Below are 21,196 nucleotides of genomic sequence, written 5' to 3'. Positions count from 1 at the left end.
AGCCAGGAAGAAAAAGTGAACTGTATGCTCCTTGTCTGACACAACGACAGATGGACAAGATGAGTTTGGATGAATGGTGAAGAAGTAGCCTCATGAAAAGACACCAGGTGGTTGAAGGGAGGATGTGGAGAAAAAAAAATGGACCCGTATCCCTTTAACGTCCTCTGACGTCACGTTGATGCAGATCCACCAGGCTGGATGCGAGCGATGGAGAGGATGAGAGGGATGCCGAAAAAATGAAACTCCTCAGCACTCATTTTTCAGCACTCTGCGGGAGAAGACTGCGACCGTGCCGGCGGTAGCCTGCATAGGCTCCAAAACTGTGGATTTCCAGCGAATTTTCACCCCCCGAGTGCGTGTGCGAGCACTGTCAACGCCACGGAAGCATCGGTAAACGCAACACATTTTAATGGAAAAGCGACCATATTGAGGTCAGCGGAAAGCGTTGTCAGGGCGACCAGCTTGCTGGGGAGGACACTGCGGCGCGCGCCGAGTGAAGAGCGTGCCAGCGTGCGCGTGCTTGCAACGGCTTGCTGGGGCAGTCACGGCTCCCACACAGCAGCAGCACCAGCGGCGGCAGCATCTTCTCACGAGACAGCCGGAACACCGCGCACTGTGCGTCCGCCTTTCGGAAGGTCTGCACCGTGACTTCAGTCTGTGCACGGCGGTGTTGAGGCTCTCTTTGAAGGAATTTATCGTGGATTTATCGACGACAACTCAGAAAGAGTGTGTGTGTGTGAGAGAGAGAGAGAGGAAGGGAGGAAAAAAAACGCTCAAGAACTGAGAAGCTCACACGGCTGAGATCATTGGTCGTCACAGGTGATACTTCCAGGCTATTAAATACACCGACACACGTCTGGATAATGAGGGGGGTGTTTTGTCGTTGAGTAACCTCCTTGTAGCCTAAAGGAACATTCTTTCTCTGACCAACCTGGCAGCCCAGAAATGAATTAATTCATCGTCCTGCTGGAGAGGACCGAGCCGCGTCAAGCCGAGCGTCCCCTGCTCCGATGGGGAATCATACTATCCCAAGCTGCTTGTGGTGTCTAACGCTGTAGAGCAGCTTTGTTTTTGGTCCCCAGTCATGAAGTCCCACCTGCCGGCCCGACTGGCTTGAACCAGGTAGTGCTGTCGAGGTGGCATTCAAATGAATTTTTTATATCCATTTTTTTTTTCAGTTACTTTCAATTTGAGAAACGATCACTTTCTGCTGCCGTGACTTTTTTTTATTTTTTAATTTTTTTTATTCCCTCGACCACCGGTGAAAGGTTTAGTGAGGAGGACAAGGAGAAGAAGGGCAAAATCTCAGGAAGAGAAGCCCAGTGGGAATCTGGCACCCTGCCATCACCAGAGAATCACGAATTAACAGGTAGGCTCAGACTAACACCGTCAATGCCACTGAGGCCATGGCTACTTCTAAGAAACAGCAACAACAGTAGTTACTGTAATGTTGTTTTTTTCTTTAATTTTCTTGAAATGTGCATTTCTAATATTGTGTGTTGGAGGAATGGCACATGCACTCAACAAATGTGTGTGTGCATACATATGCATGAGTGTGTGTACTGGATAGGCTGTCTAAATGTAAGGTTTTGAACATCTTTTTAGGTATGGAGATAGGTTACATGCAGTCCACAGTTCACTGAAATGGCCCATTTGCTTTCACAAGCAATCGATTTTGCACCAGATCATGTCGTATGCAAGCATGCCTCGTGCATATTTACCGTGCGCTCACGTCAGACCTGCTGTGAGGGAATTAATGCTGGCCAAGCCTCTCCTTAATAAACGGGGAAGATGTATCCGCTGTACCATTAATGAGGAACTGCACTCGGAGCTCCTCTGGCAAAATGAGGGAAACAGAGGCTGCTTTCAGTCAGGCTGAGCCCATCGCAGAGTCCTCAGAAGTCCTCAGAGTCCTCGGTTATCAATCAGTCTTTGCAATACATGGTGGGCATTGTACTTTCCTTAATTGTGCATGATCTGGACAAAGGCTGAAGTTAATTGCAACAAATGGGGAACTTTTGCAAGCGATTCAAAATTAGTTGCAGACAGATGACTCAAATTATGCGCACACACTCACAAAAGTCCTCCTTCAGCAGCCGGATCATCCCTCAACTTAATATAAGCATCTCTTCACTTGGTCTTTTTACTCAGAGACCCCAGGAAGCGCCACGGCCATGAGAACATTTTCCCCTAAATGCTCCCCTCCTCATGCAGACACAGCAAGAAGAATGAGGCACATTTATATGCTGTGGCTGGTGCTGTGGGGCATTTGGATCAGCAGGACCCGCTAGATGATAGAATTCAGCAGGGACAAGAAGACCTCTGTTCTTATCTGCGGTGACGAGAAAGGGAAGGCAGCTCAGCTCAGCTTCTGTCCTTGATTTAGGCGGCTATAGTCTGTCCTCTACACATAGAAGAGGGGGAAATTTCCATTTTTTTTTCTTCTATTGGAGGCAAAGAGAAAAAATGTTCCACTGTCCTTGTGCTAAACAGATGCCATCACAGGGGAGTTGTTATTTCTCTCACTGACAACCGGCTGGAAACTTTGAAGACCTATGGAGATGTTTAAAGGGGATAAAAGTGTCGCGCTAAAGCAGCGCGTTGAGGGATTGCAGATATTTATGTGGGAGAGCAAGGGGCACACAAAAAGAGGGAGAGAAATGGAAGCGATGGGGAGACACTGGAGAGAATTTCTGCTGCGATGCAGCACGACATGTTCACTTTTTGTCATTGAGTTTTGGTGGTTGATGTTCAGTAAGCTTGCTTAAACAAAAAAAAAAAAAAGAGAAAAGGTGCATAAGCAAGGAGAGCTGCACATACGACTTCATGTGCGTCCTTGTGGAATTTGGAAATGGCGATTTTCTGTCTGTGTGCATGCAAAAGCCAACGCAGCCATCGCTCAGTGCCTTCCCCGCGGGGCAAGGTGCAGTGAGGCTGGAAGCAGATGGAACGGAGGGCTTCAAAGCCTCAATGACGCTGACGAGATTGATGCCTCATCGCCTGGTTCACTAAGCAGTCAACAGATTCAGTCGGGTGTAGTGACAGGGTTGGATGAAATGGCCGTCAGAATCACACTTTCACAGGTCTTAAATGTCAGTTTAGCGCTGCTAATTTTATCCCGGACCGTTTGTGTAAGTGACAGCAGGTTTCCCAGTGGGTCAGGATGTTTTCACAGTGCAGAGAACACGGCTCGGTGCTAATTATAGCCGAGACGTGTCATCTGTGTGCAAAATCTTCAAGATTATGACAGTTGATGCATTGACTGTGACTCATCGGATGAATGTTAGCAAAATGAAAAACCCCGTTCAAATGAATTAGTAAAGCCAAGTCTGGGTCCTCGGGGAGGTGTTGTTTATTTCTTCCCTCTGTTGGGAGAAAATAAGGAGGAAACCATGCTGCGTGTGTCAGTCATAGCTTTGTAATCATGGAGGGATATTTCCAGGGCTGCTGGCAGAAAGTTATTTCCCCAAAACTGTGAATTTAACTTGAACTTTTCAGCTAAGTTGAATGTCTCACAATGAGAAAGCGTACAGTTGCCGGTTGCGTAATCCTCAGAATATTGAATAATTGTGGCAACATGTTTGCACATTTATAGGATTTTTGACCTGGAGCACACTGAATAAGCAGTCAATTTATGGAGGCAACAGAAATATGTCTCCATGGGATCGCTTGGGTTCCGAGTTTGAGCGGTGCATCAGGAAAAATTGAATTTTCATGTGGAAAGAAATGGTTACTTTGGAATGATTTGGGTAATTTTGTAGAAGGGCGTACCTGCATTAAAATAAACACCATCCTGAAAAATGCCTTTTCATTTCCACTCTATAAACTCCTCCAGCGCTGCTCTGTCAGCTGCGTTTGTACGACAGTAGTTTGCATAACACCTTTGAAGCTGGAGCTTCATGGCATAACTGTGGGTCTTTGACACCATTCTAGCAGGAAAAAGAGACACGTCTGTCCAAACTTAGAAATATATCAAAATTCAGGCCTGAAAAGTCAGCGTTGTATTGAGCAGGGAAGCGTCCCTGTGATTTCGCCATTGCAGCAAAGCGTGAATATAACCATGTAGTTTTAACCCCTGAAACAAACAATTCACAGGCGAGCAAATTGGAAAAGTGAAAGGGCTGTCGTGTCAGACTGGTCTCGATCCTACATGTCTACATGGATTGAGTGTGTGTTGTCATGTAGCACGATGGTGCATTTGTATGGAGAAAGGGAAACGTGAGTGGAAAAAAAAACGTGGTTACGGTGCAGTTTTGGGTCCTTTATTGTGAAACGATAGCGTTCGGTGTTGGGGACCAGTGGAGATATTACACTTTCAGCCATCGGCTCATGTTGATTTAGTTTTCCTCCAGTGTGAGCTAAATTGGTTCAACCTGACAGGAGCCTCGGCTGTCACTCGTTTAAAAGAAATAATAAAAATCCAGTCGCCTTTACAGTGCGTTGTTTCTTTTTTTGTGATGAAACATTCCTTGTCTGCATTTCCTTTTTTCCTGTTTCTTGTGCTGTGAATTCTCATTGCCCTGTTTTTTTTTCTCTCATCCCAATTAAAGCTGGTTAGACGGTGTAACTTTGCATCGGGTGATCTATTTTTCAATGGCAGATCTTGGTGATTGACAACAGGCTGCTGAAGCTGTTCACCATGGGAATATGCCTCCCCTTAATTCTCTCTTGAAGATTAGTTCCCTCATGTGTTTGCTGTTATGTGTAGGCTGCTGCTGCTGCTCTCGCTCCATATATAATATAAAATGGATTTTGAACAACTTCCCTCCCTGCCAAAGACGGTATTCTTTGGAGCATATAAACCCCGCAGGACCCTTTCATTGCCTTTAATTCTCATTGATGTTATTTTCTTTTTCTCATCTCCATCTGTTTGAGACAGCCTCATTCATTAGGTCCAAAGTGGTCCTTGCTGTTTTTTTTTTTTTTTGTAAAGAGGAACTCCTTTGTTGTGCCGTTGCTGTGACAACACCTTTTTGGAAGGATAAACGCGGTTTAGTCGAGAAGTGTTTCACTCGGTTTGCATGTATCTTCCACCAAGTGGTCATGCACATAAAGTCCTGAAAATGTATATCTAAAAAAACCAAACAAAAAACAACCCCACACTAACAGCTTCAATGCCCAAATCCCTTGAGGCTGCATATTTTTCATAATAAAGACCCAATTACAGTGTTCTCAGACTAGAGTCTTGACAAGAAATTTTGATTTGATTATTTTATTATATGCAAAATGAGGAAACCATGCGTGAATTACTCTGGCTGGGCAAGAAAAATCCATTTTTACAGGCACAATGGCTTTGTTTTCTAAGTGTTATTTACAGCTGTTACATGTGGCAGTAAATGCTAAGTATCTGAGACTCCTCTTAGATGGTTATGACAAGATTAAAGGTAAAAGTCAGCTGCAACAACATTTTCCCCGTTTAGTCTCCTGGTGTCTCTGTTTGGTTTAAGACTATTTAAGTTTTGGTCCGAAAGCAACTCCTAAGAGTTTGATGATGGTTAGGGATTTTCTCTGGTTGCGTTGGCACCAAAGATATGAACACTGAAGTGACACACCAGCCACCTGGCAGTTCATAGACAAGTCCAAATGGCTTAATGGTTCCTCACTTTACTTTAGAGTCTGAGAAAGCTCAGACTCTAAAGTAGGATTTAAAATAAAGATCCTGTCAAGAGTTTTAAGAACTCTGATCAGCCACGCTTCTTGTAGTGAAGTGGTGGAGTTGCAGGATGTAAAAAAAAGAAAAGAAAATCAAGACAAGAACTTAGTATTAAGTTGATTTTAGGACCACATCTAAAAAAACAAACTCACTCAGGATAAACAAGGCGGTCGTCATAATTATGTGTGTGCAGTTAAAAGCAAGTATATTTACGACCTTCGTCTTTCTTTGTCTTTGTTCTTACCTTCACTTTTTGCTTGCCCTCCTTTTTCTTTTTTATCGCATGTTTTTTTTTTATTTATTGTATTATTTCTTTAACTTTTTTTGTCTCTCCCTTACTGCGAGCAAACGGTGTCGTATTGTCCCCAGTGTGCTCATTAAGGTTAGATCAAGGTGGGACTCTCTCTGACACATGTCGACAGATTTGTTTCCAAAGTCTCCAGCTAAATCTACACATCACAGCTTCCCCCATCCCCAGCTTGAACCACGCTGACTACCAGCCAAGATCAATGAACTCTTGTCTTTTCAACAGGGATGAAAACCAAAGTAAGACACAGAGACAGCAAAAAAACCCCATTTCTTTCACTCATTGGCCACCTCTGGGCCTTCTTCTTAAGTTTGAATGGGCAGGTGGGATACAGCTCAACGTCACCTCTTATATGAGAAAACCTATAAAGATTAAAATGATTGAGTTTTGTTTGTCATTATTATTCATTTTTTGAAAAGATAATAAAGTTGCAAGGTTACAATGGGATTTCATGCTTCGACATTGCACAGTTGAGTCCCGAATAGAGAGCATGACACAGATTTGATGGAATCAGCAGCAGTTGGGACAGCAACAGCCCGGATTAAATACATCCTGCTTTCTGGCCAATCAGATTGCCACAACAGTCAGAATCCATGTTGCTTTGAGTAGTGAGGCTCACAGGCTCATCCCTTCGAGCTGGGTGACTTCCTTCTATTTCTCTGATAGAGCTATAGGAATTCCACCTATGTGATTGATATTTGTCCTTAATACCTCTCTGCAGTCCTGTCCATGGGTTTTACGCGTGCAAATCTCAGAACAATCCAACTTTAGAGATTTAATTTTCTTACGACATTTTTTTTTCTCTTGTTCCCCTGTGATTATGTGTTAGATTCACCACTCTCTCCCACACAACTCTGCAGTTTATCACACCTTGTGCTGCCTTTTTTCATCAGTGCGTTCATGGAGAAACGGAGTGACTCATGGTATTGACAGCATCTCAAGGTCAGGAGTTGCCGCAACCTTGCGAGTACTTGATAGTAAACCCTCAGCATCGCAAACAAGCTCCGGGTCAATGGGCAGGTGGACACAGGCAGGTTGCCATGCTGTTTTTTTTTTTTTTTGCAGTACTTTTACCCCAGACACATAGAGAGAGAGGAGGAGAGAGTGCGCTCGGAAAGTCAAGTGATCACAGATGTTGCAGGAGAAATCGAAAACCGTGGAGGAAGTAAGCTGAAGAGCAGATAGTTTCTGAAAAGCAGGTTGTGAAGGATTATACTGCTCAGAAAAAAGAACAGCAGCATGTATACTTTTCACTTTTTATGTCCGCTATATGCTACTGGTTCCCTGCTATTGCACTTGTTGCACATTTGTATGGGCTGACATGCCGCCACATTTATTACTGTGAGCTGTCAGCTGAAGCCCTAACAACCAGTCAGAGAAGGGCCAGTTGAATTGGTAATGTGGGCAAAGGAAGCAAGCAGCGGCAGTGGCTGTTTTGGCCAGCATGTTCAGCATGCTGAAGTGTTATCACTGTGGCTGCAGCGTATATCGATGCAGGCGGTTCTAAAACACACACGTTTTGCTTCTTCAGCTAACACACACGCACACCGAGCTTGGGTCTCAGTCACTCAAACATAATGAGCTTCCACAGTGACATAGCTAGTGGCTGTCCCATAGTACAGGCTTGGCTGTTATTCATTTGACGTCCATCTGCTGACACAAGTGACTGTGGGTTGTGGTGGTCGGGTTTGAGGCATGGCCAGAGCTGCCAGCTAATGGCAACTCTTGAGAAAGCCGAGATACCAGTTTCTGCTGTCCATCCCACAGGGGTTGGTGCTGCCTGGAGGAGCTGATGGGCTGTGTTCAGCACCGTAGTCACCAACCTCTCTTCTGCCGAGAAATGTAGTGTTTCATTTACTAAGCAGGGCAAGTTAGCGTTAGGATGCATTAAAAAAAAAATGACCAAAGTGCTGATGAGCATGTATAGTTCTGCAACTAAAAAGGCTGAAAAATATTAACTCATTAAAACATTTTGGGAGCCTATCTTGTAAGACCGCAGATGCTTTATTTCTAATCTTAAAAGCATAGTAGGTTGAAGGCAAGTACTTACCACTTGATGCATTGTTGAAATAGTTCAGCTTGGGTATTTTGCTGTATTTAGGTGAGTTTGCCTGCTAAAGAGTCTCTTTTTTTAATTAAATGGCTATTCGTGTTGCAGGACCATGGACATAAAGGTGAGGCAGCTGTTGAAAAAGATACTATTCAAGCAGTAAAAGCCACAGCTAACAGCCAGTCATTACTGCACTCTACATCCCTCAGTTTCTCAGCATTTAAAGGGCCTTGTTCCGCTGACAATCAGCCAACGGTAACACATGGAGATGCCTGTGGTGCCTTTTTCTTATTTTTCAAACCATTTCTCATTAGCTATACCCACACAAACCTCTGTGATAAGCACACAACAATTGTGTGATTCTAACCAAAAATTGCTATATTTATTGAGTAAGATAGAAAGAGACTGGCAGCTGGATTTGGTCTTTGCAAAGCGTTGCAGTTCTTTTGCTTTGTTGTTGGTGATGCAACAACACTTGGCAGGGGGCTCTTTTAAGTCTTGATAGCTTGGTGTATCCTACAAAAAGTCTTAAAAAGACCTGCAGATTGAACAATGAATAGTCCCAAAAAGATGTCTGTTGATGAGTGTTAAACCATAGAAGTGTGTGGGTTCATGTAAGCACATCTTTTCAGTTCGACAATTTCTCCACTTGGATTCTCTGAACAGAAACCCACATTTATTTAAAGTATTTCTGTGTGCTTTCCACCCCCAGTTGATGTGTTGTTAGACTGCTAGGCTTCAGCTTTACTGATGGCAGATGCTAATGGAAAAAAATGAGCCTGCGCTTATGAAATGAATTAGGATGTCTCTTATTTGACAGGCTCTTGCTTGATTCTGGTCTTATTTGTGTGTGTGTCTGTGTGTTTTTGGTACTTATGAGGTAAAGCAACGGCTTGACAGTGATGAATGAGCACAAGAATGACAGTGTTTCGCTTTCGCACCCGGTGATGCTGAGCAGACGATGATCATCGCTGTTATTGTGAGGATCAGCAAAGAAGACACCTTCCGTATTAACAGAGACGCACGCACACATGCATGTGATTGTGCGTGTGCACTAAAGAGCAGATGCATTGGAAGCTGGCACACCCTTCTCCTTTTTATTAACCTTTCGGTCTTGTGTTAACATTTAAGCATGTGGCAGGTGTCCTCCATCTTTTATAGCAAACATGGCGTTGTGGGAGAGTCATTCATCTGTGGCTCTTCAGATTGTCTCCCAAAAGCCGAAACAATTTCTCTGCTGACAAGCTGTTGAAGGAAAGAGGGGCTAAATTCCAATTTGTGGATCACCCCTGGGCCAAACTTCCCCTGTGAGCAGACTTTCAGCTGACTATATTTTCACAGGTAGCAGCTCACAGCACTGGGAACATAAATGTCAGTATTCTGACTTTACGTTTGCGACCCTCCAGCTAGAGTATCTTTGTGAGAATGACTCATGTTTCCTGTGCCCTTCTGACTGAAATCTACCTGAAGACATTTTTACATGTTTGGTACATTAAACATTTTAATCACAAAAAGAAAAGTGTGGACTAGTAATACGCATTTTGAGAGCACGGTTTTGGATTAAGAACGTATAAGCAGCTCATAAAGAGTGGAATAGATCATGGGAGGAGGAAGAAAGATAAGATCTTGTCACTTTAATTAGCTGGGGTAAGGGAGTGTAACCTTGAACACACGCTAGTGCTAATAGCTAATGAGTGGTGAGATTGCTTTGCAGGGCTATACGTTCACGTGGATAATCTTTAAGTGGCAGAATGGATTGGAGTGCGGTTGTTCCTGCAAAGACGTGGGAAAAATAACCAACCAAAGCTCCCACAGTGCCAACATGAAACAGTCCATTTTTCTTCAGGGACTTGAGAACACTGCAAGTAGGGAAACAGAAGAAGACGCTGTTGGTTGCAGTGCCTGCAAGTCAGCAGAATATCCTGGCCCTATTTTTTTTATTTTTTTTTAAGCACTCCCTTACTCTCTCAGCTTCTTTAGGGAATGAACACGTTTCAAAGGATCCTGTCAATTGTGGACGTGCTTTACATACTAGGGGATAAAACAGCAGCAAGGATGTGCTTTGAAGGGGATCTTGACCAGTGTGTGTACTCCTGTCTAGATTTTGTTGACAATAAACGTGTTTATGGATTTTCTAAAGCTCTCAGAAAAAACTGAAGCATAGATTGTGTTCCTGTCCTGACATCTCGTCACGGTGGGAGTCATACTGATCTCAGTAAGTGAGCTGATAGTTCATGACCGTCACTAACATAAAGAAATTTCTATCAGAGGATCATTAAACCGTCCCACTCAATTCACTTAAGTACACAAGGAAATCAGAGTCTTACTAAGGGCTCTTCCTCCTTTAAATCTTGAGTGGCCTCTGCGTCTACTGTTGTCACCCTCCTAACATCCACCCAAATATCCTTTTCACCCTCCTTATTTCTTTGCTACTACTTACTTAGGGCCCTGCCATCTCCATTTTCTCTTCTCGCCACTTAATTAACCCGTTGATCACGACATTCATAAATTAGTCCTGGAGAGGCCCTCATAGAACACTCCTTCCTTTTGTTATACCACTCAACCATTCAGAAAGAGTCCTTGGGCCTCCCAAAGCTTTCATTATCAAATGCATTTTTCAAAGAATTTCAGATGATTCAGCTCCTTGTAGATTTCCAACGGGGTTGTGATGGCAGGAGAACATGGAAACAGGGAATCAAGGCCAGTACAGATCAGGGAGTTGGGTTCAGGTCAGTGCTGTTCATGTACAGCCCCTCTATTCATTACATTCATTCAAGAGTTCATTCTTTTGCATGACCTCCCCCCCCACTTGTGTCTGTAGATGTTTCCCCCTTCCTTCCGTCTTTCCCTCTTTTGCTCTCTGTCTGACCTGTTCTCCTGAGCAGGGTGCCAGACGCCTACTCAAAATCTGCCCAATTAGAAGGAGCTCAAAGATCCTCACGGAAGAGGGCCTCTCTAATGCTCAGTCCTCTTCGACTCTTTTTCCTGTTTACATCTCTTGTACCTCTTAACAAGTTCCTGCCTATCGTCATTCTTTTGGTCCCTTCACTTGTACCACACATTATTTCCCTCATGTCTCTTCCTGAATTCCCTGACAGCCATTCTTTCAGCAAACCTTGTGACATTCCCTCTGCGAATTAATCCCCTTCACTCTTTGACAGGCTCAGCCTGCATTCCATTTTTGTTTGGAAAGCCTCTCCCCACTCACCTTTAAGGTACTGGATTGGGGGTGAGGATATCTGAGTTCATCTTAGCTGCATGATTATTCTGTCCTTAGATTGATTAAAACTGTGTTACACAATCTTTGCTGGGACTTTTTATTGAAATAAATGGATGCAGCACTTCCTTCTTTTAAATGATGACAGGCTTAGGACAATTTATAACAACAGGAAATTTGCAGCGTAGCGGGTTAGATCCTCTTAAGAGCTAGTGCTGTTGAACCATAAAAAGTGCCCAGTGCCTCACTTCTGTCCATAGTCTTGGCTCTGTTGGCTAGAGTCAAATATAAAGATGTTACAACAATAACTTAGTCGCGATGAATCCATCATGGGATAGAACGTTCTCAGTAGAGACGGATGAAAAGGGTTTTACTCACTTCTGCAGTGAGGTGGGTTCGCTGCTTGGCATTTAAAGCTCCTCTTGGTGCTCCATTAATACCGTCAGCAGGAACCATTTGGAAGGGAAGCTTCGGTCGGTACTTCATCACATTTTTGCTGCACTTCAGTAGCAGCTCTCCGAGGGACTGTGGATAGTGGGATGGGACCTTGTTGTGTCCATCTTGGAGCCCACACGCACCCAGTGTGGGGGAGCGCTCCCAGTTGCAGGTGAAAGAAACAAAGGATGAGGCAATTACAGAAGATGATTAATAAAGCAAAAACATACCCTTAGATAGTTTAGAACTCCTAGATATACAGGTCACACTTAAGAAAATTAAAAAATCTGAGCGTCTGAATAAGTAATTGAATTGGCCTGCTATGTGTCTTTGTGTTGCTTTTCCATTACACGGCCATTCTCCTGCTATTTTCTGCTCGATTTTCCTTGTAACCTTGACGTGTGGAAGTCAATCTTTTCCCTCTGAAAAAGCAGCTCATACAGTAATAAAAACAAATAGGAGCAAGCACCATCCCCAGTGCCCCCCTGCAAATATGAAAGAGTCAAAGACAGTGAAGATTCAAAGGTACAGAATGCCTGCAGGGCTCGGAAGAGCCGAGCATGCCCAGGGGTGTGATGAATGGATTCCTTTCTACTCATCTGGTGGCCCACTGTTGCTAAGGCTTGAGGGAAAAGATTCTGCAGAAGACTTTCTTTTTTTTTTCTTTGCATTTGTGCCCTGGGAGATCCAACTCATGGGGTAATTTTTCTATCCATTTATCCATCTGAAGTGTTTGTGTTGGTATCGAAACAGGAGAAAAATGTCAGCATTTGAGTCTGTGTTTCAGCATGTAATGAGAATGTGATTTTTATGACTTAATGTTATCATCTGTAGGAATTGGGAGAGCCCGAAGTTCTCCAGAGGAGGTTGTGTCTGCGTTGCCTGTCGTTATTTTGCTGTACATTGCAGGACCGCAAACTCCTGCAGGCTCAGGCTGTCACGCACACATTCTCGAGGACACACGTGCATATTATACTCGCCTGAGGCATATTCTTCTACAGCTGTCGTTACGACATAGAAGTAAATATGTTTCAGCGAATGATCTGATCTGCCAAGGGCCCCCTCCAGCTCATGACTCTTCTCTGTGCAACTGTTATGCGAAGTGCTATTACATTTAGTCTCGTCAAAGCCCGGCTCCAAGGTCAGCCATGACAGAGAAGGGATTTAGAGTCGACGCTGAGCAGAGAACAAGTTTAACATTGTGGTTTTACACAGATAAATATGATTCCCAAAGGTTTTGCATATCAAGGTCAGAGATTATGCTGCCACATGTGGGGGTGGTGGGGGAGGGAAAGGAGGGGCGGGTGCGATATTTTACTCCAGCCCAACTCTATCGCCTGAATGACGGAATCTAAAGAGAACAGGTCACCTGTCGGCCCACTCAGTCGGGATGTTTGCATGCATGATACTGTTATGCTGTAGGAGGAATCTTATTTACAATTCACATTTCCAAGGACATTGTAAATGAGCCTAACTGCACAGGTGCTGCTCATGAACCCAGCGGAAATGACTATATTTCTGAATAAATATACATGAAAACCTCATCAGTCCTTCAAATGGATATAGAGAACACAGTGGTTTATCCATTAAATATGTGAATGGTCAATGCAAACCTTTATCAGTAGCAATTTACTCATTATGACCCAAAGTTTTTGTTTACAAAGCCTTCAGACGTCTAAGGGTCATGAAGAAGTGTTCAATAAAGCCTTTGAAGAAACTATAAACAGGAAATGAAAACTATTTGAGGGCCGAGACCTTATGCATTTTTTTGTGAATGAATAATCTTTGTCCTCGTACCATATGTTTTATATATATATATATATATATATATATATATATATATATTAAAATGTGTTAAAGTTACCACTATTAAAAGCGCATTCTTTTTTTTCGTGAACAGGAAGAAGCCAAAGAACCAAATTGAAACCAAAGATCTGTCTTGCTTCAGCGCCCTCGCTAAGACGGCAGGAACAAAGCAGAAAAAGACCAGCTCAGCTCCTCTAATTTCAAAGAGTTTTGAAGCTGATTGCACAGAGAGGGAGCAGCGCATGCTATATCCTGTTGTAATGGCTTCATTTGAAAGAAGAAATTAGATGTTTTCAACGTAAATGGCCGACCTTTTTCATGTATTTATGTAAAGAAGCGATTTAATGAAAGTCGGAGCTTCACCTTGGTGAAAGCAAAAGATTCTTTTGATCTACTTTTAGGCTGTGGGAGAATGTTGATGAGCAAAGCAGAAATATAAGTGATTTTAAAGGGTTTCCAAAGTTTAAAATCAAACCTCCAGATTTACGCATGCTAAGGGGATGCTGACGTTTCTCAGCTAATTTTTCAGTTTTAATTGGACTTGTTTTAATTTGTTTCTTCATTGATCACGAGCCTGTTAAGTGTCTTTCTTAGTGGCCGTGAAATATATAGTGTAAAATCCCAATGAGAAAGCATGGCATTGTCTTTTGGGTTGAACAACTCTCGTCAGCTGGAAAGGTTAGCAGCCAGACTGAGATTTTTCTGACTGATGCACTATTGGAGCAAGACAATGACAGTGTTAATGCTGCATATTGGACAACATTTTCCATTTGATACATGCTGTATATACATACAGTATGAAAATAATGGCGATCTTCTCTTATATTTATTGTAAAACAAAGCATTTCACAATCTGCTTGCGTTGGCACTGTTGACTGCTGAGCTTTTTTTCTGCATCGTCTGCTGCTTGCACTGCAGACAGCGCTCTGAGTGTTGTGAACAGTGGGGTCAGAATCATGTTATTACTATTTCAAAATGATCACAATATCTATTCTGCATTAGGTTCTTTAGAAATGTAAAAAGTGACCAAGAATTAAATGAGAAGAACATTTTTTTAGGCATCACTGGAAAAGATAACTTAATGGAAATGACTGTCTTTAAAACATAGTGTTGCGCTTTGACTTATGACTATCCTGCTCAGAAAGATTTTGTGACGCAGGATTCTTTAAAAACCCACCGCCTTCCACCTACTGTACCTTGATCCCCATCATTATCCTCAACCTGGAAGCAGTGAAGAGCTGGTAAATTATGACTTGCAGTCAGTCATCATCATAAACCTCTATTCAGCTGACGCCAGCCCGACAATCCCAGCTGTAAGTACTCAGCATCAGAACAGGGGGGAAGGCTTTATTTCATTGCGCTCTTCTATATCTGTTCTTGGTTCATTCTCTACATGTCTGTGAATATCTGGCCTGAAAATGCTTAAGGGTTTGATTTCTTATTTTCCCTGATTCTCTAGTTCGATCTATATGCGATTCTCATTTCTTTTTTCTTATGAAATACATATGATGACCAATTTAAATCGACTTTGTACAATTTAAGGTACAAATCATTTAAGGTTACACAGCCCACCTCTGCTGCCAGGGTGCACCTTGTTGAACGCACTAAAGCTGAATGAACTCGGTGTACTATGTGTTATTAACTGATGCATGATGAGTACAGAACCTGGAACAAGGCAGGGACCATCATTCATTTGTGTGTCTGTAATGGAGTGTGTACCAGATTATTGCCAGCTCTCTGCACAACATTCTGGATGTCAGATCAAAGCGCATCAACATGGAGATACAGACGCATCACACGGAAGCATCCTGGACACACAGAGCAAAAATAAAAGGGGAAGAAAATCGTTTAGAATTTGCGCTCAGTGTTGTGGAGGTCATGCTCACACACAGTTCAAGCATCTCCAAAGTGTTTGGCAATCTCAGCACTTCCACCTGGCTGCCTTTTTTGGAGCATGTATAGTTTCATGTTGAACACATAGATAGACATAGACACACAGAAGTGCACTGAGTATGATAAACCCATCCAAACTTAAGCAGATAGAATTACTACACACATGTAAGGGTTGGTGTCTTGCGTGATTTGCTTTTAAAAGAGAGCCACGAGTATCTGTCACCATCACGAGACGCAGCCTTTATCTGACATTTGGGCAATTCTGGCTGCTAAGAGTATTTTGATCAGTTGTCCTTTTTTGCCGTCACTAGCGCGCTTGAAGGTTCCATCTGTTTTCGAGGATTCATCTGTATTCAGGGGAGTTTGGGGATGTGTAGCTCTGCAACAACTCGGGTCATCGTTTAAGACACTTAAAATAATCAAGGTTCCATCTTCTGAAAGTGATCTGTTGTTTTGGTAGCAGTGGTGTGACATTGATATTCACAAAACATCTGGCATAGGATGAGATGCCGGAATATCAGAGCGGAAGTCATTACCTGTGTTTACACGTGATCAGATTAATTGTTCTGTCTGACTAAAAATGCCTTCTGGAGACAGATAATCAGAACAGGTTAATCTGGTCCAGCTCAGTCTGAATGATCAACAGGAAAGTGTAACCATATTAACATTTAATGTGATTGTTTGTCTTGTTGAAATAAGTATGTTCTCTCTGCATCTGAGCCACGAGGGGCAAATGGGATGCAAGTTTTTCCAAGGGCAGAGATGGTATGTCAGTAAATCAATGCTTGTCTGTGATTGGCACAACACATCTTTGAGAGAGAGAGAGTTGAAGATTGTTGGACGTCTCATTGTTGGTCATGAGAGCTCCCAGCATTCTGCACAGCAGAATTGTCCATCGCATTACAAGTGGAGTGGAGCTCTGAGTCATCTTCTTCATAGTTTCTGAGGGGTTGATGTTCATTTGGAAATGTTCCTGCCATTCCTGACCAAGCCAAGAACTTTCTTCGATAGATTGCTGGTGTTTGGAAAAAGAGACGCAGAGTGAAGTGAGCCACAGAGGTCTGCTCTCACTCTGACTGTTGATAGATGGCTCAGTCACACTGCAGAGCCTCTAACAGCCAACTTTGTCCACACACAGAAATGTAATAGAGTCACAGTGAAAGCTCAAAAATAGAGAGGTTTGCTGTTCTTTCTTATGGGGTGCTATTCATAAGACATGATGGCAAACCTTCACCCAAACTAACCACAAAGAGGACTTCCAATAGCCACAACCTCCTACCTCTTTACAGAAATAGTTGTGATGTTAAAAGGGGAAAAAGAGGCATTTTATGCCTGTGTCTCGTGGTGCAAAATGCTTGTTGTGCAAGTGCTACATTTTTCACTCTTACACTTTCTGGACTGAGATTGTATTGTAAAAAAGGATGGGACGGTGTGCTGTTTGGTTTGTCTGATTGCAAGGAGCAGCAGAAACGCAATGAATTTGAAATATATGATATGGAACCATCTTGCTCGCCTTCTTCAAACGTATGATTACAATTTTATCGAAAAAGTAGAAAAAAAGAATATCTAAGCTTTTTCTTTCTCCTTGGCGCTATTTCCTGTATATTAGTGGGTAGGCCAAATTTTCACATGTCAAAAGTATTGTTCAGCTTACAGTCTGAGCAGCATGTAAACACAGCACTTTGTTTAATATTCTCATAAGCAGTGATGATGGAGTTCCTAATCAGGATGATTACAAAAGCCGTGCAAACATATGTTGTTTGTAGAAGCCATGACCATACTTGGGATTAATGCAGATGGTAGTTTTCCTTTGTGTCTAATTCAATCTGAAGTGTAAAGGTAAGACCTCATACAGCACAACACAAATCTTCTTTCACAAAAAAGCACAAGTTGCTTGTATTTCCTGCAGTAAATTCAAAACATTCGACGGAATAATTCAAATGAACAAAATTCAAATGAATATCTCTGGGTCATGTTTATACAGCCGTGGTAGATATTCACTGGCGGAATATTGCTCCTCTCCTCTATTCATGCACAGCCAAACTCAGGCCCTTCCTAACTTTTGCATCCATTTCTCCTCTTTATCCTCCATTCTGGCTCCTCGCCTCTGTGTGGTCTTTCTCTTGCAGTTATGTAAGATCCAAAGCAGGTGTTGCAGCGAGATTGCGTTTTCCGAGCTATTTCTGGGCCCAGGTGGATACGGCCATTCAAAGCCACACGTCGGCACCCTTCAGACAATCCCAGCGCTCAGGTGCTCGGATGCTGCAGCTCTGGCAGGAAAAGACCTGTGAGGATAAATGTTTGCACACACTAGGATGTATAGGAGAATTGGTGTTCCTATCATTGTACTGTGACTGTTGGAGGAAAAACTGCAAGTGCAAGGCAGCAGATAATAAGACTGTATCTGCACACATGGGGTTACTGAAACATTTATCTTCCACCTGGAGATTGTTGAACTGTAGTTTAATGGCCTCAGGCTTGATATTAGTTTTGCTGTACATACAGTTTACTCAATCATGCCACACAGTATACATGTTTCTTGCTGTGTATGGAAGAAAGTCATAGTATGGGCCCCATTTTAAAATAAATGCAGCACAGGAATCTGCCCTATGACTGCACTACTCAGCTGACTTTAAAAAAAAAAAAGAATTGGGTCTTAACAATGAGATATTTGGTCAGCATGCATGTGTACATTTTGGAGTCCAATACCAATTATGAGGGTAACCTTTAAAAAGGGATGTGTTGCCTGACTGATGCAGCCACTGATGTAAAGGATTATCCCATTACTAAGACCTGAGCATTAGCACTTAGCCACTCACCTCAGGGAATGACAGATGGACTGAAAGGGACAGAATGGTAGAAAACAGAGCGACGTGTGACAAGAGTGTCTGAATAAGGAAGAAATGGGAGAGTTAAAGTGATAGTGATGGAAAGGGGAATTAGAGGGAGATAGAAGGGAGAGCGAATAAAAGAAAGGGTTGAAAGAGCAGGGATGAAGCGAGAGGCCGAGCTTTGCTGCATGGATAGAAATAGAAAGGAGTAGTAGCAGCAAGACATTACAAGGGGGTAGAAGCTGGAGCACGAGATAAAAGCCAATGATGATTTGATAGTGTGGCCGTGAAAGAGATAGAGTGCATTAGGGAACAAAACCATGAATGATGCATCAAAGAAAGGACTGTTCGAGTTCTGGGGAATGGATGCAAGGTAGAGGTGGTAAGAATTTTATAAAATGAGAAAAGAACCACGACTTGGTACAAAAGAGATTAATGCAGATGATAGTGAGATGAAGAAAAGATGGCACGAGGGAGAGATCCGTTTGATTTGAGTCAACACAGAGGAGTTGCTTCTGGAGAAGTGTGACAGGAAGAAAAAGATGTCCCACAGGCCAGTGCTATATCTTGCACTATATAGAAAATTTCTTTATTATGTTATAAAGAAAATTATCCTTGTTACAACATAATGAGCCTCCTATCCACCAAGTTTTCAGCTTGGATGGATCATTTTCACATAATGTTGCTGACAAGCGGCCCTGAAAACATACGTCCACCTCAGCTACAGGGGGAAATGCAAGAGAGAAAGGCTGATGAACGCAGAAGACGGGTCATTCTTCTGTCTATTCCTGCCCCCTGCGGATTGATTCAGGGATAGGGCGCCCCAGCACACACACAAACACACACACAGCACACGGGGGTAATAGACGTTGAACCTTTCATTGATTTGATTGGGGTCCTGTCTGGTCTTGTGTTGGCTTGTTGTTTACGAGTTCTGTCTACAGCCCATCTGTGCCCACTGCAAACACTCACACTCACACACACACACACACACACACACACACACACACACACACACACACACCCCTGTTTAAAGCCCAACTCCAACATTGCCCTTGAGCGTGTCCACATTATAGAAGCTTCTATACGCCTTAGTGAATCTGTAAATTCAGGGCTCTCATCCTGTGATAGTAACAAAGACCTTAAGGTGGTTGGAAGGCAATCATCAAACAGCCACAGGATTAGCCATATGTTTTATTTGGGTCAATTACAATACAGCAAACATTGACTTGTCTGCTTGTAAACTCCTAGCACTTTCATAAAGTCATTATGTCTGTGAGTGTTAAAATTGAATTCCATACTGATGGGGCAGGTGAAGTTGAGGCTTTAGTTTTCTTTCTCTGATGAAGCCCTGAGATTTTACAGTCACAGGGGCAGCTGCCCAAACTTGATTAGGAGCTGGGTGAGCTGAGCAGGTGGAGTACACGAGGACAATTACTAAAAGTCAAATACTAAATGTCATTGTGTTATTATGTTGTATGTCAGGAAGGGACTTTAAATATCAAAAAAAGCTATGACTAAATGAAATTGAAGTCGAGCTAATTTTGTTATTATACTCAGCAGTATGCTTTCTTTGCAGCCATTAAGTCCATTAAGAGTTTGTCTAAAAACGTGAGTTCTCCAAATGCCACAGGCTGTTTTGAGTTTTGAGAAGGAAGTTGATGTTAATGTTAATTTTCTCACTTTTTCAGTTTTTGTTCCGTTCATGATTCCAGAACTGAGACCTCTGGGGAAAAAAAAAAAAGAAACAGATTTCTCTTTCCCTTCTTCACTGGTGAATATTTCAGTTTCACATTCTCTGTAAATCTGCACTTCTTCTTTACGGATGCAACTTGATCAAATTTTGTACAAAGAATGGATGCGGATATCCCGTGCATCTGGGCCAGCTTCACAGGGTTAAGTCCTTTGGTGTCGGGGCTTTCTTGGACCTGCGATATTAGATGACAGTAAATGCAGCAAACGGCTTTCTTAAGTGCTTACGTCACCAGACTTCACTGGACACCAGTTTGAAAACTCTCTGGAAATAAATTTTTTACTTCCTTTGTTTTTTATTCATTCACTGTTTGGTTTCACTGGGCATTTAGCAGAGTTCCGGCAAGGCAACCACGTGGTTTGAAGCAAAAATCCTTTGGTTAGGTTTATGAAACCTTTGTTTAATAATGTTAATTCAGCACAGATGCAGAAATGCAACGGTTCACTATGTTTACCCTGCATGTTGAAACCTGAAACTCGATGCTGATTTCTGATATTTCTGATAACGGGTCCAGACAGAATGACAGAATATGATTCTGTTGGCGTGTCATCTACTCCAGAGATATGAAACATTACAAGATCTGTTATGTCCCCCCCCTCCACAGGGTGGATTCAGTTTCATATAATATACACTGAAATTCCGTTTTTAATCTGTCAATTCTGCTGTGTGAAAGGGAGAGCTTCTGGCAGGTATTTTGTCGATTTTCTTCAAAACAGAGGAAGAGTGTTGTTTTTCTCAAGCTGAAGGTGTTTGATATCGATATTTTTTTCATGCATAAATATTGAGATAACATTTGCCATAAGCTTTAATGCTGTCATGAATGAGTTAGGAAAAACGTTTACCACGGAAGTCCCCATTGATTTGTGTCTATTTTTAGGAAGCGAAATGTAAAAAAGCTGTAGCGTGCAGCTTTGCTGCAAAATGCTGGATCAGAGCGAGATATCTTAGAAGGGGGAGATGCCAGGTGATGTTTGTTGCAAACACATGTACATGCGTAGGAGAGGCACAATCTCGAACATGGAAATCCAGTGTCATCTGTTAGTCAAATGATTGCCAAGACAAAAGTCCCTATCCTCCTCTCTTGATTTGCTGGGAGAATGACCGGGCTCAAATTTTCTCCAACTCAGCTTGAGCACACCAGCCAGTTGTTTTACCATTCATTGCACATGGAGGCAGCAAAAGGAAAGGGACAGGCCACTTGATAGGGAGTCGATAGCGCTGGTGAGCCATCAGCCGATGAGGTTCATGCAA

At 42.7% G+C, this 21,196-nt stretch overlaps 1 protein-coding gene across 1 annotated transcript in view; it reads left to right on the top strand.

Moving 5' to 3' along the window:
• The first annotated feature begins 210 nt into the window (after positions 1-210).
• Positions 211-21,196, top strand: part of nlgn2a (neuroligin 2a) — a 184,232-nt gene continuing 163,246 nt past the window's right edge. The window contains exons 1-2 of the mRNA XM_072375980.1: positions 211-1,122; positions 1,269-1,369. The gene's annotated coding sequence lies outside the window, so the exon portion shown is untranslated. The remainder of the gene's footprint in view (positions 1,123-1,268; positions 1,370-21,196) is intronic.

Source organism: Leuresthes tenuis, unplaced genomic scaffold (genome assembly GCF_036924035.1).
Source record: "Leuresthes tenuis unplaced genomic scaffold, fLeuTen1.0.hap1 SCAF_22, whole genome shotgun sequence".
Taxonomy (NCBI): Eukaryota; Metazoa; Chordata; class Actinopteri; order Atheriniformes; family Atherinopsidae; genus Leuresthes; species Leuresthes tenuis.
This window is presented reverse-complemented; position numbering and strand designations above follow the sequence as displayed.